The 17,062-nt window shown below is 39.3% G+C and overlaps 1 long non-coding RNA gene across 5 annotated transcripts in view; it reads left to right on the top strand.

Annotated features, from left to right (window-relative positions):
* The window catches only part of LOC148360053 (uncharacterized), a 32,653-nt gene continuing 15,591 nt past the window's right edge, over positions 1-17,062 (top strand). For 3 of the 5 annotated variants that reach the window (XR_015851276.1, XR_015851277.1, XR_015851279.1), the window contains exons 1-2: positions 1-125; positions 330-434. This is a non-coding gene — a long non-coding RNA (uncharacterized LOC148360053). Of the gene's footprint in view, positions 126-329; positions 435-3,632; positions 3,702-6,521; positions 6,651-17,062 lie in introns of those variants that run through there. The other 2 variants (XR_015851278.1, XR_015851275.1) reach the window with 2 other exon arrangements.

The following is a 17,062-nucleotide window of genomic DNA, read 5'->3' as shown; positions in this document are numbered from 1 at the left end:
GACGAATACAGCATACACAAAACATGAAACGCCGCATGGAATTATCTGTTTTGTTTATCATGTCTGCTCTTGTCCTTGGGGATGCAGAGTGCGTTTCTTAAGAACCCACACGCTGAAGATAATAGGTGTTAATTTATGTAACGTATGTCGTTAACATATTTGTTTTAGTAATCCACTGAATCTTTTATACTTCTCGCGTGGCTTGTCAATAGTGTGTAGATCAAAATATCCTTTGGGCATAATCAAAAGATGAACCCAAATGAAGGGAATTATGCAAATAGTCCACACAAAGTGCTCACAGCTATTCTCCATCTTCTTTATGCATGCAGGCTTAATTCAATGAATCTGTGCGAGAGCACTTTCCCAAATGATTGACCTCCACGTGGAGCAGAGGAGTGTGAAACAAGCTACACAGATGAACAATGTGACATAAGGTAAGCAATCTCGCAATTATGTCATTGCAATTTGTTAAGCTGTTTCTAGGCCGGGTGCAGAAACACAATCATGAGTTATGTTTTTTGTGTGCTCTTGAGTGTGTACAAACGGGTACCATGATTCTTCAATTTGTCAAATTTTGGCAGTTATATAAAGCTATCCCATCTGGCATCTTGCCGGCACAATCGCTGGCTGTTAAGGCTAATGTTTAATTGCATTACATAATATGTTGTCCTTTCTTTTGGAGAAGTCAAACATCTGCAGCAGACTTAAAAGCAGTCTCTTGTATCCAAGTAAACAAACACCCCATCATAAATAAAGCCGACCCAGGTATCTGTCAACTCGGTACCGCATTAATAACGCTGCCTCTGTTACTGCTGCTGCACTCCGAATGCATTTGGTCAACTAATTAGAAGACTTTAAGCCCAAGGAGATTTGATTCATTTATAGGGTTTTTATCAGACTGCTGCTAATTTAAACTCAGCAGTTATACAATGTCATCAGTGACAGACAGATAAATCAGTCTGGGAGAGCAAGAGAATGAAGAAGGGAGGAGGAGGTGGGTTGAATGTTTGCCATGAGTGAGTCTGCCCTTGGCACCCCCCACCAGATGGTAGTGCAGCATCGTTGTGGAGCTTTTTTCCTCAACGCCAGAAAATTGTGCAAGGGGATGAGGCGTCTGGAAAATGAAGGCTGCACATTCTGACGTGACCACCTTAATGGGATAATAGGCTCATCTCTTACCTCTTCCATTATTGTACAAAGGAGCACATTTTTCCCCCAACCAAAAGACAGAATCACAATATCTTTCAACATCACCCATATGGTGAACCCAAGGGGATGAATCAAAGTGGGCCACGCCGACTTGTATGTCTCTGCGTACGGCTGCACCTAGGAATCCAGTCATTCATGACAGTAAATCCAGCACCAAAAGGAATCACCATCATCATCAGCAGCAGCATCATCGGGCTGCCAGTTGCATCCTGACAGAAAATATATGCGGGTGGGAAATCAAGAATGTGTTAAGTTTAAAATTCCAACTGCAGTCTTATACAGAGCAGCTCGTGGATTTCTTGTGGGAGTTCAGAAAACTAAAAGTCTTTACAAGCCTAAGCAGCAGCTTGTGTTTTTGGAATGCTGTTCTATGTATACTCACCGGCCGTTTTATTAGGTACACCAGCTCAATCTTTTAAAATCAGGTTTAAAATGAATACAGCCTCATAGGATTGTAATGCAAATTTATGTTATAGCTTTAACCCCCTAGCATTATGGTGCAAATTATATTTAAATGCATTGCTTTTTATTTTAATGATCTTCTGACTAATTCTGTTGGCTCGGAGAAATCTAATGCATATGCTACCTCACAGCAGGTGGTAAAAGCCCACAGATGTTACCGTTTAAGGGTCCTCATGCATCTTATTAGGGTATGAAATGTTATTAAAGTACTTAAGTTGCCATCATTGGCAATTTTAGGAACAGAAGTTTTTGGGTGATAACTTCACTGCATATTAGACAGAAAGCAAATTGGTCTACATATAATTGGTGGATCAGAGGGGAGAGAAGAAGAGAGTGGAATGACAGGATGAGGGATGGACAAGGAAAAGAGGAAATTAAGATGAGAAGAAGTGGGCAAAGGAGAGTAGGAGAAAGAATGACCAAGAGGGAAAAGGAGAAAAAGAGAGAAAAAAGATAGACAGAAAGAAGGGAGAAAAAGAAGCAAAAGCAGAGACTAGGAGAAAGAGGAGAAATGTAAGAAAGAAAGGAAAGGAGGGAGAGAGAGAGAATGAGAGAAGGGGAAGAAAGTAAATAGGATAGAAAAAGAACCACGGCGAGAAAAACAGAAGAGGAGAAAGTGAGAGAGAGAAAAGGAGGGAGGAGAAGAGAGGGACAGAAAAAAGGAATAGAGCGAGAGAGAATGACAAAGCAAGAAAAGAAAGACTGAGGCAGAGAGATAAGGAGAGATGGAGAGGAGCAAAGGAAAGAGTGTGTGAGAGAGAGAAAGACAGTGAAAGCGAGAGAGAAGTGATAAAGAGAAAAATAATAAAAAAATGAGGTGAGAGAGAAAAAGAGAATGAGCGCGAATGAGATGGAGGAGAACAAGAGAAGGAGAGAGACATTTCTCATTTCCCCTGGCCTAATCCTGTATACTTTTCATTAACCTGTCTGGCAGAAAAAAATGAAGACATTTGTTGATGCAACGTAGACGCTTCCCATGATTATCGATCTGAAGTTCTGTCATTCAATATTAAGCTATTTATAAATGCGAAAACATTCAATCACGTGGATTTCAAAATGAAAGATCTCTATCTCTATTGCCACTTGGTGTTTTGGACACAAAGTAAATTATTAATTCTAGACTGAACTGTGTGCCTTTTTGGAAATACTCTGCCTTATAGCTGCAGTATATTAGACTGGGACATATGTTGCCACAATCTTCAGTATTGTTGAAGATAATTGAGAGCAAGGGAGTTTGTCACAGCAAAGCTAAAAGGAAAAAAAGATGAGAACATGAAGTGGCTTTACATAACAAAGCGGCATTCTCTTTGCTCATGCACCAACATGAAAAAGCACAGGCAGTTACGTATTAGTGATGCATTTTCAATCTCACCACAGAGAGGCATGGAATCTCGTCACATATTTTCTGAACAAATTTCTTAGCTTGAGTTTTGTGCAGCAACAAACCCTTAGACTCACACAAAAACGATCTGACCGCAGACTGTGACACTCAGCAAATATGGAATATAATGCTAAAATTCAAAGCAGTATAAGGATATTGTGAAGTCTACAACACGCTACAGTGGGCATTTGCACGTCACACTGGGTATTTGTATATTGTATTCTTTTTGTTTTATTATTGTATTGTTCTCAGCGAAGGGATGCTGCTGGAAATGTGAATTTCCCTTCGGGGATGAATAAAGTATCTATCTATCTATCTATCTATCTATCTATCTATCTATCTATCTATCTATCTATCTATCTATCTATCTATCTATCTATCTATCTATCTATCTATCTATCTATCTATCTATCTATCTATCTATCTATCTATCTATCTATCTATCTATCTATCTATCTATCTATCTATCTATCTATCTATCTATCTATCTATCTATCTATCTATCTATCTATCTATCTATCTATCTATCTATCTATCTATCTATCTATCTATCTATCTATCTATCTCTATCTATCTAAAGGAATCCTTGAGTTGATGAAATGGTCATCTAACCTCTTGAAGACTTCAACACACTATCTTTGGATCTAAGGTACTTATTAAGTAAAAATTGTACTAATACACATATTGGAAATACAGTTTGCTGCTATAATATTTTTTTTTCCTTTTGGAAAATCTTTTTGTGATTTAGGAATAGATCATGTCAATTTGCATACAGCATGGTTTCGTGCCTTCAAATTCTGTATCTCAAACAAAACAAGAGGGCTCCAGTTTAAAAAGCTATCCCTGCAATATTCACTTTTCAAACTCATGGTCTTAGACAATAAATGCACCCTGATTCAGAAAAAATCCTGAAACCGTGATACTTTTATTTTGCAATTGTCCAGTCACATCAACATTTGGAGGAAAATATGTTGAGGAGAATTATGTTGAGGAATAACTGAGCATTTAAAAGTGACATTACTAATTTTGTGCATGATAACAAATCCATATCAATTGGAAATATCACTTGTCGTATTTGTATAATGTTTTTGTATTTACAGGAAGGCATGTGTGCTTAAAATCCTTGAAAATTCTTCAGTTTTAATGTTGTGTTTTCAAGGATTGAAAAGTGCTTGCATTTTGGGTGAAGTACTTGTTAATGATTTAAATTGCTGCCATGTTTCTAAACAAGTCTGCTTAAAAATGACGCCAGCACTTCTCACTAGTGGCTTCTCCCAGCCATTACTTTTTGTCTTCTCTCGTAATTAACTGCAGCTGGCATAAGTTTGTACAGCATTTTTCTATGAAGCATCATTTCTCCCTACGGGTCGCACTCCTGGGACTAGTGCATGCTAAACCTAAAAAGGGCACTATGAATTGGGAATTAGTGCAATAATTACATGTCAATATGGACATTTAATATGGGCCATGCAAAAAAAGTGTTTCCCAGTGGTAAATTGTAATGAGAAGAACTTCCTGCAACTGAAAATGTAAGCTACATATTACTGACATTTTACCCAAAACCTATATGGGAATTGATTTGTCTAAAAAAAACTATTTGACATTTACCCAAGATCTAAAAATCATATGGTTTGGTAAATGCCCACGCAATATTAAGAATAGTATATATAAATCGCAGATTTATTTGTGGCTCTCCAAAGTACATGATTAACACCAAATTTTCTATTTTAATTCGGACTGGAGACATTTGTAAAATTTGATTTTAAAGTCTTTAAAATTGCTTGAATTAAAAAAAACAATTTAAAAAGGTACTTACATAAAGCAAGAACATCCAAATCCCTCCCAAATTCTTGTGTATTTCTTCTGGAATTTGCATAAATGTTAATAATTTAAAAGTGACAAAAAAACAAGTGTTTATTAGTTGGAAAATCTGAATGTATTCTCTTTAATTGAGTTGGACACTTTGCAACTCTTAAGTGCTGTATAACAGATCCATACACACATCAACATTCCCTCAAGAGTTCAACAATTAGGCCAAGAACAGATCTGAATAAGGAATATATTTCCAGGGAATCCAACATGAAATTGAAATGGCATTGGGTAAAGCAATAATACTGCATGAAAAGACTTGATGGATGACACAAGTTGCAGCACTTGTTAAAGACTTATGAAGCTGTACTCTTACATGCTCCATCCCCTCTTTCCACAACATGACCACCAATTAGGTTTTGCTTCCTTAAATAAGGTGTGTAATGTATTAAATGACATTTTTACAAATGTGACTACTGACTCGCACAGAGATCATGAAAGGTGGCCTTGGAGAAAACAAAATCGTTTTCTTCCCTTGTCTAATGCTCCTCTCCTCCTCAACCCTGTGCCTTGCTTGGCCCACTGCGAGGGGAATGTGAGAACGTCGTTATCTAAACAAAGAGAGACTTTACACTGGGGAGTTATTCAAATTATTGGCAGGGCAGTGACCGCAGCGCTTATTTGAGCTTAAGATGCTGGCTGTTGAGATTTGCTGGGAGCAAATCTAGAGGCCGGTTGTGTCTTCAGGCACGTCCAATCCGATTCATTCAACCATTAATGCCTGAGAGTAGAAGAGAGGAACGGTAAAGCCCTGAGAGAGGACAGGGTTCCTCTCATCCTGCACACTCGATTCTTTTGCCAGGCCTTGCTTTACATTCTTACACATGACAAGACAGTACAGTGGAGTACGACATCCCAGTAGAATTTCTCCATTTTTTTTTCTCAAAACGGTAGGGACTTCACTAAATGTGTGTGTATTTGTTTTATACCCAGTACATAAAAACCAAACATGACTCTGAAGCATTGACCTCATTGTGTTCTCGAAATCTGTTGTGCTTGATAATTTTTTTTAAAATCCTGGAACAAAATTTTACCTTTTGGTCATGCAGGCTAGCCTCAACTCTAAAGACATTTGATAAGAATGGACCAACCCATTACTTGGATCAATTTGATCCATTTTTTTAATAGGACGTTTTACACAGAATGACGCCATTATTTGGGAATGACCCAGACTTTTTAGAATAAAATTAATCAATTTTGGTGAATGATATTTGAAACAAAAATACCACTTTTGTCAAAATGATCTTAAACTAAAAAATTACACATGTTTTTGGGTGTTAATCCTACAAAACAAAACAGGATATTGTGTCAAATCGACCCAAATATTGTCATGGTTGCCATGGTGCCCAAATGGCCCCGCCCGTGTGGCGCTAGCTGCAGCTTGTTGACTGATTGGCTGCCTGTCAGTATTTAAACTGTCCTGTCAGTCCCCTTTTGTTAGTCCATCTGCGAATCTCTGTTTTTACACGGCAAGCCCTTTTTCGCCTGTCCTGTTTTCTGCTCCTCTTTGTCTCCCGCTACGATCTGTTTTGATCTCGACCACGTCTGCTCTCCTGGCTTTCGAGAATTTTTCGATCCCGACCCATTTTATCCGTTCCAGACACCGTCATCGCTCGCCACGGCTGTCCCACTTCCGCATTCAGAGCGACCTGCTTCCCGCGTCCACCTATCCCTGGATCGTGGGCGCAACCCCAACCCTTTCTTCTAATAAAACTTGTGAGAAACGTTACGCGAGTGGGTCCTGTTTCCGTTCTGGTCCTGTCAAATTTTGGGTTTTACCTGAGTGTTTTAAAAGTATAACACAGCCATGGAAGGTCGACCAACACTTAATTTAGATCACACTACTGCTACCTCAACAAGGCTCGTATCAGCACCAGTACATTTTTGGTACTCGCTCATCCCAAGAAAAATTTTGAACATCTCAAATTTATCTTGGATCATCAAAGGGGCGAAACATAGAAGTTCACAGAAAATTCCCAAGGCACCGTCTCCACACCAGTCTTTCGTCCAGACTGAAGCCTGCTGGTGTTTTGATAAGACTCAAGGCCAAAAATCAGGCAACCACTTAGAACAATGTGGAAACTGTATGATGAAACAGAAGTAAATAGGTCAATTTGAATATATGAATAATCAATCATAAGGTGCATTATTTAACCACTAAATGATTGATTACAATTTTGGTGTGATGATTTAAAAGAATAATTATATAACTGGATAACCCACACAATTATGACAACATGCAGTAGCATGTTTTTCAATATTAAAAAAAAAAGAAAGAAAAGAATTGGACTCCCATTCATATAACAAGTGTTTCCATTTGATAGTCAAAAAGCCCTAGTTTGCTGTCTGGTAATCCTGAAAGGGGGATGCCACATGTGCTGTCCCTTCTCAAGGTTTCTTCATTTTCCTCATGTTGAGGTTTTTGAGTTTTTCCTTGCCCTCATGTTGGTTCCAGATCAGGGGATGGTGTAACAATAGTCTGAAAAAAATAGTCTGTGTAATAACCTGTGAAGCCCTTTGAGACTCTTTGTGATTAAGGGCTATACAAATAAAAATGACTTGACTTGACTTGAAGGAAGCTAAAACAATGCTCTTTCAAGACTATATTCCTGTGCTGTGCTGTACTCTGTACAGTACAAGCAAACCGCTTGAAATACGCACAGGCACACTATCACACATAAACACTCAGTGATTCTACGAGGCTCAAGGTTGTCGTGCTTATTGAATATATCAACCTAACCGGTGATGTCATTGATCAAAAAACCAATTCCAGTTCTATTATCGTGTTGGAGGTTAAAACAATAGCCAAATGACTTTGTGAAGTGCATTCACTTGGTAAACAGATCTTAAATCCATTAAAAAGCTTGGAGATTATCAAAGACACAGTCCAACAATTTGTGGAGATTGCTCCTAACACCTTGCTGGTGACCTTGCTCTCACTTGGATGAAAGTCAATGAGAAAGACAGCGTGAAACCCACAAGCGCCCCCGCTTGTACATTAATTACACTGCAGCTCAATGGCGCACTACTTGCTTGCCCTGGCTTCCCGACGGCACTGCGTGTCCTTATCAATAACTCTGACTCACTCTGATAGACTGAATGGGCCGGCGGCTAAAAAACCGCAGTGGCCATACTTAATCGGAGTATCTTTGTTTAGTGATAGACATGGCATAGCATGAAGTTCATCTCATCAATATTAATCTCTGGATGTGGTTTTATGGGTTTTGCTTTTCCCTGACCGATTCAGTGAGGACAGTGGATTTTCTGTGTGTGTTACACGCCATGCCTTCTTTTTTTGAGTAAATGTTACAAAGAAAATGGAAGTCTTGCAAACAAGTATTAACCCATTGGCAGACAACTGTCCTTCTTGTATCTAAAGATATTTTGGTCATACTTTCTGTATTGTCATGTTCTGTGCTTTGGTGCTTCCTATGGAATCTTTGTCCTAAAGATTTAATGTCACAAAGAGTCTTTGAGAGTACATGAGGGCATCTTTCACAGCTTTTTGTCTCTTTTTGTACCCAGTATTCTCCTGGTCGCTATATCAAGTCACGTTTATTTGTATAGCCCTAATCACAAGATGTATCAAAGGGCTGTACAGACTACAGACTACAGACTACCATTAAAGTGTAACGATTACACCCTCCTCTATTCTAAAACCTGCATGAGATCAAGGAAAAAGCCAAAAACCTCAGTATGAGGAAAATGAAGCAACCTTGAGAAAGGGCTGCACATGAGGCAATTCCCCTTTTCAGGATAAAAAGACTACAATAGATGTTGGAAGGGCATCAACAGACGATACACAGACATCCTCAACATGAAATATAGATAATAACCAAATAATTTACAGCTTCGTGTTTCAAAATATTGACAGATACAGCAGTACACCAGGTCCAAGTGCTGGTACGATGGCTCAAAATGCATGCACCTTGCAACAAGAAGGCTCATCCTTCTCTCTCGTAGACAAGAAGACAAGAGAATGTGGTCAACAACATTCATAAGCTATTGAATATAAGTGTGTTTTAAGCTTTCCTCCATTGGCAGACGGTTCTTCAAAGCAATGGAAACTAAAATCATACTTGCAGGATAGATAACGAAAGAAAAAATGCTGAAAAGAAGGGGATCAAGTAGTGAGCCCTGCGGAATGCCAAGGGTAACACTAAAAGGCTCAGAGGTCATATCGTATGTAACACAAGGCCTCCCATCCGAAAGGTATGATCTGAACCATGAGGGGACAGTTTCTGAGAGACCGATCCATATTTTTCAGCTGATCTAGTAAGACATGACATTCCCACAGCCACAAACAAACCCGTCTTCTCAAAATAATGAACAAGTGTCCAAACAAGGAACGAACCAACCGTGCCGTGCCGTAATCATGACAAGGACAATTACCTGACAACCTCTACTGTCAAGTAAATTCAATGGATGATAGTGAAGTGTAGGTGTTTAGATTAATTAGGTGCCAGTGGATGCCTCCAGCCACTCCCTCCAGGTTGGCGCCCTATGGGGGGAAATGGTGTCCCATATCTTAACATTACCAACACAATACCAATTGAAACACCCGTTTCATCTTGAACAATTACATAATCAATGAGTTAGTCTATAAATACCTTATACGAATAAGGAATCAACGAGCAAAACACAACATTTTGATGCTACAAAAAAATTGATAAACTTCATTGAGGATTGGGAAGCATAAAAAACAGCAGCATATGAATGACAAATCAAGCATTTTCATCTCAGTGTCAAGAATTTCTTCTCTGCTGCTTGCTCGAAGGTTGTACAGAGTGCAAACGGGTGTTTTTTAAAAGTTTTTGTTCACTATGTAAATTATGACTCAAGTTTGTCAATGTCAGTACTCTGAGGAGTAGCGAGCTTGTGCAGCATTTAGTTTATGTAACAAATGAATAAAAAATGAAACTCAGAGAGGTACACAAATGAAAAAATACTTCATGTTTATGTTTTTCTTTATTTTCTGTTATTTTTTTAAACATAGATCAGGTATTGTTTATGCTAATGCCTAGTGCTGCTTTAAGCAGATAAACATAGCTCGACTTCAGTGAGAAGACTATGACAGCCGTTGCCCAATTTTGGTATGCATTGGCAGAACAAAGTCAGATAACCTTCCTGTGAGGATTGGGACCAATTAAGGTTGTGTTTTGTCTCAGTCTTTCTTTAAAACTAAAACAGACAGAAAACTTTAACGTGCAACAGACTAATTGATGGTGTCCAGTTTATCTAGTTCTGCCTTTTGTAGACAATGTGATTACATAGGCTTCATTATTATAATCATATGAAATCCTCACTTGAGTTGTAGAGCTGAATGTAAAATGTCTGGGTTGGAAATCAGCACCTCAAAATCAGAGACCACCACACTCAGTCGGGAAAGGGTGAAGTGCCCTTTTCATATCGGCGATGAGATCTTGACATGAGGGGCAGGAGCTCAAGTATCTTGGGGACTTGTTCATGAGCAGATGAAGAATGGAGCGGGAGATTGACAGTGGGACTAGCGTGACGTCTGATTTGATACGGGCTTGGAATTTATTTCGCAAAAGGGATGGCTGATCTTCATTGCAATTTGCTACCCTCATCCAGGATCTAGGATACAAATGATGTTTCTCTACAGGGTCCTGCCACTCTTCTTTTGAGAATGAAGTGAGAAGGTTGGTCATCCGAGAAAGACTTTGCTGCAGTGTAAGGAGCTAGATGAGGTGGCTCGGGGATTGGATTCTAACTCAATCGAACACAATCCCGAGGACGGTTTTGGGAGGGACAGATAAGACCCAGGACACTTATGTCTTCTTCTGAGAATGTTCCTCAAGAGCTGGGCTGATGATTGGGGAGAATTTTATACGTGACAGAAGAATAATTTTTTTTTTCTTTACCTCCTCAATCTTGGATTCTACTGTAGATGACTCCCATTAATTAACTCCCCATTTAACATGCGGTTTTCCCTCACCATATCCCGGTTCGACTTTTGTGTCCAAGGTGCATCGTGGATATATATATATATTTTTTTTTTTTTAATTCGTTCTGTGGATTCTTGCATTCATAGCGCAATTCTGGTGTAACTTCAGGAAAGCCAGTACAGTGGAACCTCGGTTTTCGAACGCCTGTCAGTTCGAACAAATCGGTTCTCGACCAAAAATTTCGAGAAATTCTTGCTTCGCTTTTCGTTCAAAAAATCGGAGTTCGAACGCCGGTACGCTAGGGGCGATGCTGAGCGGCGTACGGGTGTAGATTGCCCCCACCCCTCGTGAAGAACTGTTGTCACGGCAACGCGCACTCCTTCTCTACTTTCCTTATTCAAAAGCGGTGAAGGGAGTGTTTTAACTCCTAATTATGCCTCGGAAGAAGGTTTCAAGCAGCAAAGTTGCTACAGGTGAAAAAAGAGGAGTAGTGCGTACAACTATTGCATTTAAGAAAGAAATAATAGCAAAATATGAAGAAGGTGTGCGAGTTTCCCTTCTTTCAGGAATACAGCATGGCTTCTGCACACAACCGCCAAGGTAAGAAATCCTACTCATAATTCTTTTCTTTATCCTTTATCTGCTCACCACTTGTTGTGGAGACCCGGGTGCTAAATGACGTGTAAACGACCTGATTTTTTTATTTTTACACGTTCATGTTAGCGTAATCTTTCGTACGGAAGATTACGCTAACGCGAACGTACGATTAGCCTGGGTTAGCTTCATGTTTACTTTCGTGGTAAACATTTAGGGTGTTGGAACGGATTAAAACAATTTTACATTACTTTTAATGGGAAAAAACGACTTCGGTGATCGTACAAATTGGTTTTCGTACAAAGAAATGGAACGGATTGTGGTTGAGAACCGAGGTTCCACTGTACTCGCAAACCAATCGGAGTTCTGCCTTATGTTCCCTGGCTGCTGATTGCAACCAATCTAATTAGGGGTTGCAGCAGCAAGAGACAACTTTCCACAAAAATATGTAATTTCTTCATTTAATTTTTATAATAATTAAAGGATGATTTTATTCATGTCACTTACCAAAATCAATGTTTCACTTTGCTTATTTGGTCTCTCCCCAAAGTGGACTCCATTGCTTCGTCGTGTTTGTTTACTTCTGCTGGTTCGAGAGCGTTCTCCATCCGGGCTCCGGTGCTGTGGAATGCTCTTCCCCCTGAGATCCGATCTGCAACCTCAGTGGAAATGTTTAAATCTAAGCTTAAAACTCACTTCTACTCTATAGCATACGAATAACCTACTCTTCTCGTCGGCTCCAGAGCAGGGGAATGTATGATAATATTCTGAAAAATAGTCTGTGTAATATAGTGTAATAATCTGTGAAGCCCTTTGAGACTCTTCGTGATTTAGGGCTATACAAATAAAAATGACTTGACTTGACTTTGTCTAGTACTACGTGACATGCCAGAAGCATGGACTTACACTATGTAAAGACGGATACAACAGTTTCGTCCACTATATATGGACTGGAGCATTTTTGATTTGAAAATCAAACGAAAATGTCCTGGAGAAATCAACCCAGTCCTTTGCGGCATCAAAATATGATGAGGAAAACTGCACAGGCACAGTAATGCACACAAGTTAACAATTTCCTTGTGCTACATTATAGAACATTTATATAAATATATGCAAAAATAAATTGTTTTTACTTTGCAGAATTTCACTTAATGTGAGTGGTTATGGAACGGATTAACCACAAAGATTGATGGATTCCTGTATGTTTATGTCAGGAACCGGAATTGGATCAGGACCCAATCACGGGAAGTTTCTCACACAAGCCTTTATTTTACGGGAAATGGGGAGTCATGCACGTTAGGCAGCGGTCTGGCGTGGAAAAACAGGAAGCCAGAAACCGACGAGATCGATACCAATTGTCGGACAGATGGAGTCGATACCGGACAGGACGGGACAGACAGGATTGATATTGAAACAGGATATCAAAATGAAACAGGACAAACTAGACAGGAACGAAACCTGGAGAGAATAATAAACAGGACAAAAATAGACGGGAACAAAAACTGGAAACCGATATAAAACAGGACAAAATAAACGGGAACAATACCGGACAGGAAATACCAACAGGAAACAGGACAGAGTCAGAACCCACGTCTTGCGGGGCAGAGGTTCGTTGACGGACTGACAAAAGGAGAGTGACAGGACTGGATTTAAACAGCAGGGAAGCCAATCTGTCAACGAGCGGCAATTGGCGACACACGGGCGGGGCCAATTGAAGGCCATGGCAACCGTGACAGTTTGATGTATATTCCAAAGATTGCCAACAAATAAGAACCTTTTTTTTTAATTCTGAAGTTTTCTATTCCTTTAAAACACATCAATACTGTAGAAACTTTCTTTTCGTCGTCATTCATTTTACACCATGGCAGTGGCTTACAATATGGATAAAGATCAGAATAACACACATAACAAGATAAGAAGTCGCCAAAGGCTTGAATGTTAGCAAACACCATAAGATATGAAGTGTTTATTTACCTGGAGACTCTGCAGTGATTCACTTGCAACCACACAGTCAATGTGCTGAGAAAAATCTTCCTAGGCAGCACTACCGGAGAACGCCTGATAATGTCGGTAAACATTGTAACGCCCGTTCCGGGCGAAGATTAAAGCGAGCAGGATAAAAAACAAGAGTGATGATCTGCCCACTACATGAAACATTATTTCTGACTGTGAAACATTTAATCAGTTAACGATAGGACAGAAGAGAACAGATGAGAAAAAATGTAATTATTGCCTCGGGGAACAGTCAGACGGGGTTATAATAGTAACACAGAGCCCAAAACTCTGCCAACGGATTATCTCTTACATTAAATAGACTCACACTTGCATGAGCACGCGGGTTTCATTAAGAGATATACAAAATGACAAGCGGTGAATAAATGTGGAACCTGGTTTTGGGCTCAAACCTTCCACAGATTTAATTCGCCCAGCTGTCATCCTTCTTACTGCCGATTGCCACCTGAGTCACATCTGTATGCCTACAAAGGGTGGGTGGATCAAAATGATCGATATTATCGATACTGAGCGAATACCCGAATCGGATTGATACTATTGTCTTTTTAATTTTAATGATCACTATCATATTGTCAGTGTGAATCAATGAAAACTTTATTCGAACATTAAAATAAAAACAGAACAAAAACAATAACACGACAACAAAATAGTAGTACACAATATATTCGAAAAGGGGTAGTCAGAAGCAAATGCTTATATTCCCTACCCCTTCATATTCCCTATTATATACACCAATTATATAACAACAATTGTAATAATATTAATAATAACAGTTATGATATAACCTATAGCAACAATAACACAAAGTTAACCATAGTTCTAGACGCACTATTCCCAATCTCTCGTATCACTCATACCCGATTTTCTTCATCTCTGTATTCCACCAGGAATGTTTTTTTGTATTTAAATTTGAACAAGTGAATAGTTGGACATTGTTTGATCTCGTCTTGTAAATTATTCCAAAGTTTGACTCCACACACGGACACACACATACTTTTCCTGGTGGTTCTCACCTTTGGGATTATGAATTTACTACAGCCCCTTAAGTTATAATTTCCTTCTTTCCGAATGAATAATTTATGGATGTTTTCTGGTACTGTTTTTGTTGACCTTAAATAGCAGTTGTGCAATGAAAAATTTTACTAAATCATCTAATTTTAATATTTTGGACTGCAGTAATAAAATATTAGTATGAACTCGATATCCTACCCTGTTTTTGGTTCTAATTGCACGTTTTTGGAGGATAAAAAGGGGCTGTAGTGAAGTTTTGTAATTATTGCCCCAGACTTCTGCACAGTGTGTCGTAAGATTAAACATACATTATTTCATGATTACCAATTTGGATCACCTGTCCCCGCTCATTTGGCGCCTGATTGGCTCCCTGTCCCTTTTTAAGACCGGTCCTGTCACTCTCCTTTTGTCAGTCTGTCTGCGAACCTCTGTTGTTACAAGGCAAGCCTTTTCTGACCCTAACTCCCGCCTGTCCCGTTTTTGCACTCGTTTTTCCACCTGTTCGTTTCTGATCTCCCCGTTTGTCTCCTGCTACAACCCGTTTTTGATCCCGACTACGTTTGCTCTCCCGTCCCAGCTTACGACCCGTTTCTGACCCCGACCACGTATTGCTCTCCCTGTTCCGATTATCGACCTGTTTTTCCGTCCCTGACATCGCCATCGCTCAATACGGAAGATCCACTTCCGTATTCGGATCACAATCCGAGTGCGAGAGTGACTTGCGTCACGCGTCCAGCGAACACCGGATCGTGGCCGCAGCCCTTCCTCTTTCTTTCAATAAAACTTGTAGTAAATGTTACGCGATTGGGTCTACCCTTTGTTCTGGACGTCACATTGACTTCATTTTCAAAATATTGTGACATGGAAGGTATTAGTCGTTATGTTGACGTTGCTATAATTCGGATTAAGGGTGGACCCATATAGGGGGAAAACAAACGGTGGCAGGGGTGCTCAAAATAAGGATAGTGTTTATCAACAATACCAGGAATTTAGTAAGAAATGAACAAGGGGGCACATAACAAATGACATGTTCCAACAAAATCAAACCTGACAAAGTCCAAACTAGAAACAAAGACCGAAACCGGAAATAAAAAATAAAATAAAAAAGTAACAAACAAAGGGTCACTAAACTACTAAGAAATGCCCCAACTGGAAACCAGAAACAAACAAAAAAAAAAACAACCTGACCATGAAAATGCAAATGACCTAACTACCTGTAAACCCCGTTGGCTCCCCATGTGGAAGAAGGCATACCAGACCATAACAGTATTTTTGTTTCATTGCAGCTTTTTCATGTGTGGCTACCTTGACTTTTGTCCTGAGACAATTATAATACAAATATTTATGTATATCTTTTACGGTTAAAATTTGCATTATGGTCATTCAGAAAAACGACCATTTGTAGAATGTTCTTATCGTAATTATAAAGTAACTCAAGGCGGAGGAGTTCAATTATACAATGATCATTTGATTTCTAAGCAAAAAGTAACAGTATCGGTATGAGATATAGTATTACCACGGTTATCTCGTTTAATGGGGGGCAGAATCCCCTGCGAAACGAGAAAATGCCCTTTTTTTTTTTACAAATAACTTCTGTACTGTCAAATTCTAATTAAAAAATAAACAATTTTGCTGTTTTTTTTGCACAACTTTATGAATTAAGGACCAGATCCACTTCACTTCACCTGATACAGTCTCACGAGAAAGGACGCTTCTCACACTTGCATTCTATACAATCGATTTAATGTGATCATGTCTGAATGGACTAACAAATGATTGTTGTAATGATTTCTGGTCTGGCAGTACCTCAGGGAGTAAAATACTTGCTTTGAGAACAAGAGGTGGCAGGTTCAATAAGAAATAATTGTGGAACTGTCCTGCTCAGTAGCCTAGATGGTAGTGTGCCCGCTTTGAGACTGGGAGGTCGCTGGTTCGCGCCTCGGCCGAGTCATACCTAAGACTTATAACATTGGTAAAATGGCGGCGCCCTCTGTTGGCTGCGGCTGCATCGGCTCGCTACAACGGGTCAGGTGTATCAACATTTCGTTCTGTGTACATTGTTACAAAGAATGACAATACAAAGGAAATTATTATTATTATTATTGGGCAATACACTGAACTCTTATGCACGCGATAAGCAGGTAGGCGCCTGGCGTGGCTAACACCGCTGTCGGTGTGTGAGAGTGAGCGTGAATGGGTAAGTGTGAAATACATTGGAAAGTGCTTCGTCTTCAGTGACTTGAAAAGTAATATATACTTGCAGTCCATTTAATATATTAGATATGATACTTTGTTTAGCTGATTGATAGAAGAAGCGTCCGTAATTATTTTGGGGACGGGTCTCTTATAAGCCTTTGACTTTAACCTGTCAGCCTTTTTTCTTTTCATGTGATTAGTTCATTTTGTTATATGACATTTTTTGCAAAATGAGTGAAAAGAAAAAATAAACCATACGACAAAATACATTGCCGCCATCATGTGGACCTTATGGAAAGTTGGATTTATCTTCTGTTTCTGTTCTACAGAAACCAAATATCTTTTCATTATAAAACATTTTTGAAAAAAACTCCAGGGAGCCACTAGGGAGCACCAAAGACTCGCATGTGGCTCCTGA

This window comes from Urocampus carinirostris, chromosome 9, assembly GCF_059441175.1.
Source record: "Urocampus carinirostris isolate Australia breed hairy pipefish chromosome 9, RoL_Ucar_1.0, whole genome shotgun sequence".
NCBI lineage: Eukaryota > Metazoa > Chordata > Actinopteri > Syngnathiformes > Syngnathidae > Urocampus > Urocampus carinirostris.
This window is presented reverse-complemented; position numbering and strand designations above follow the sequence as displayed.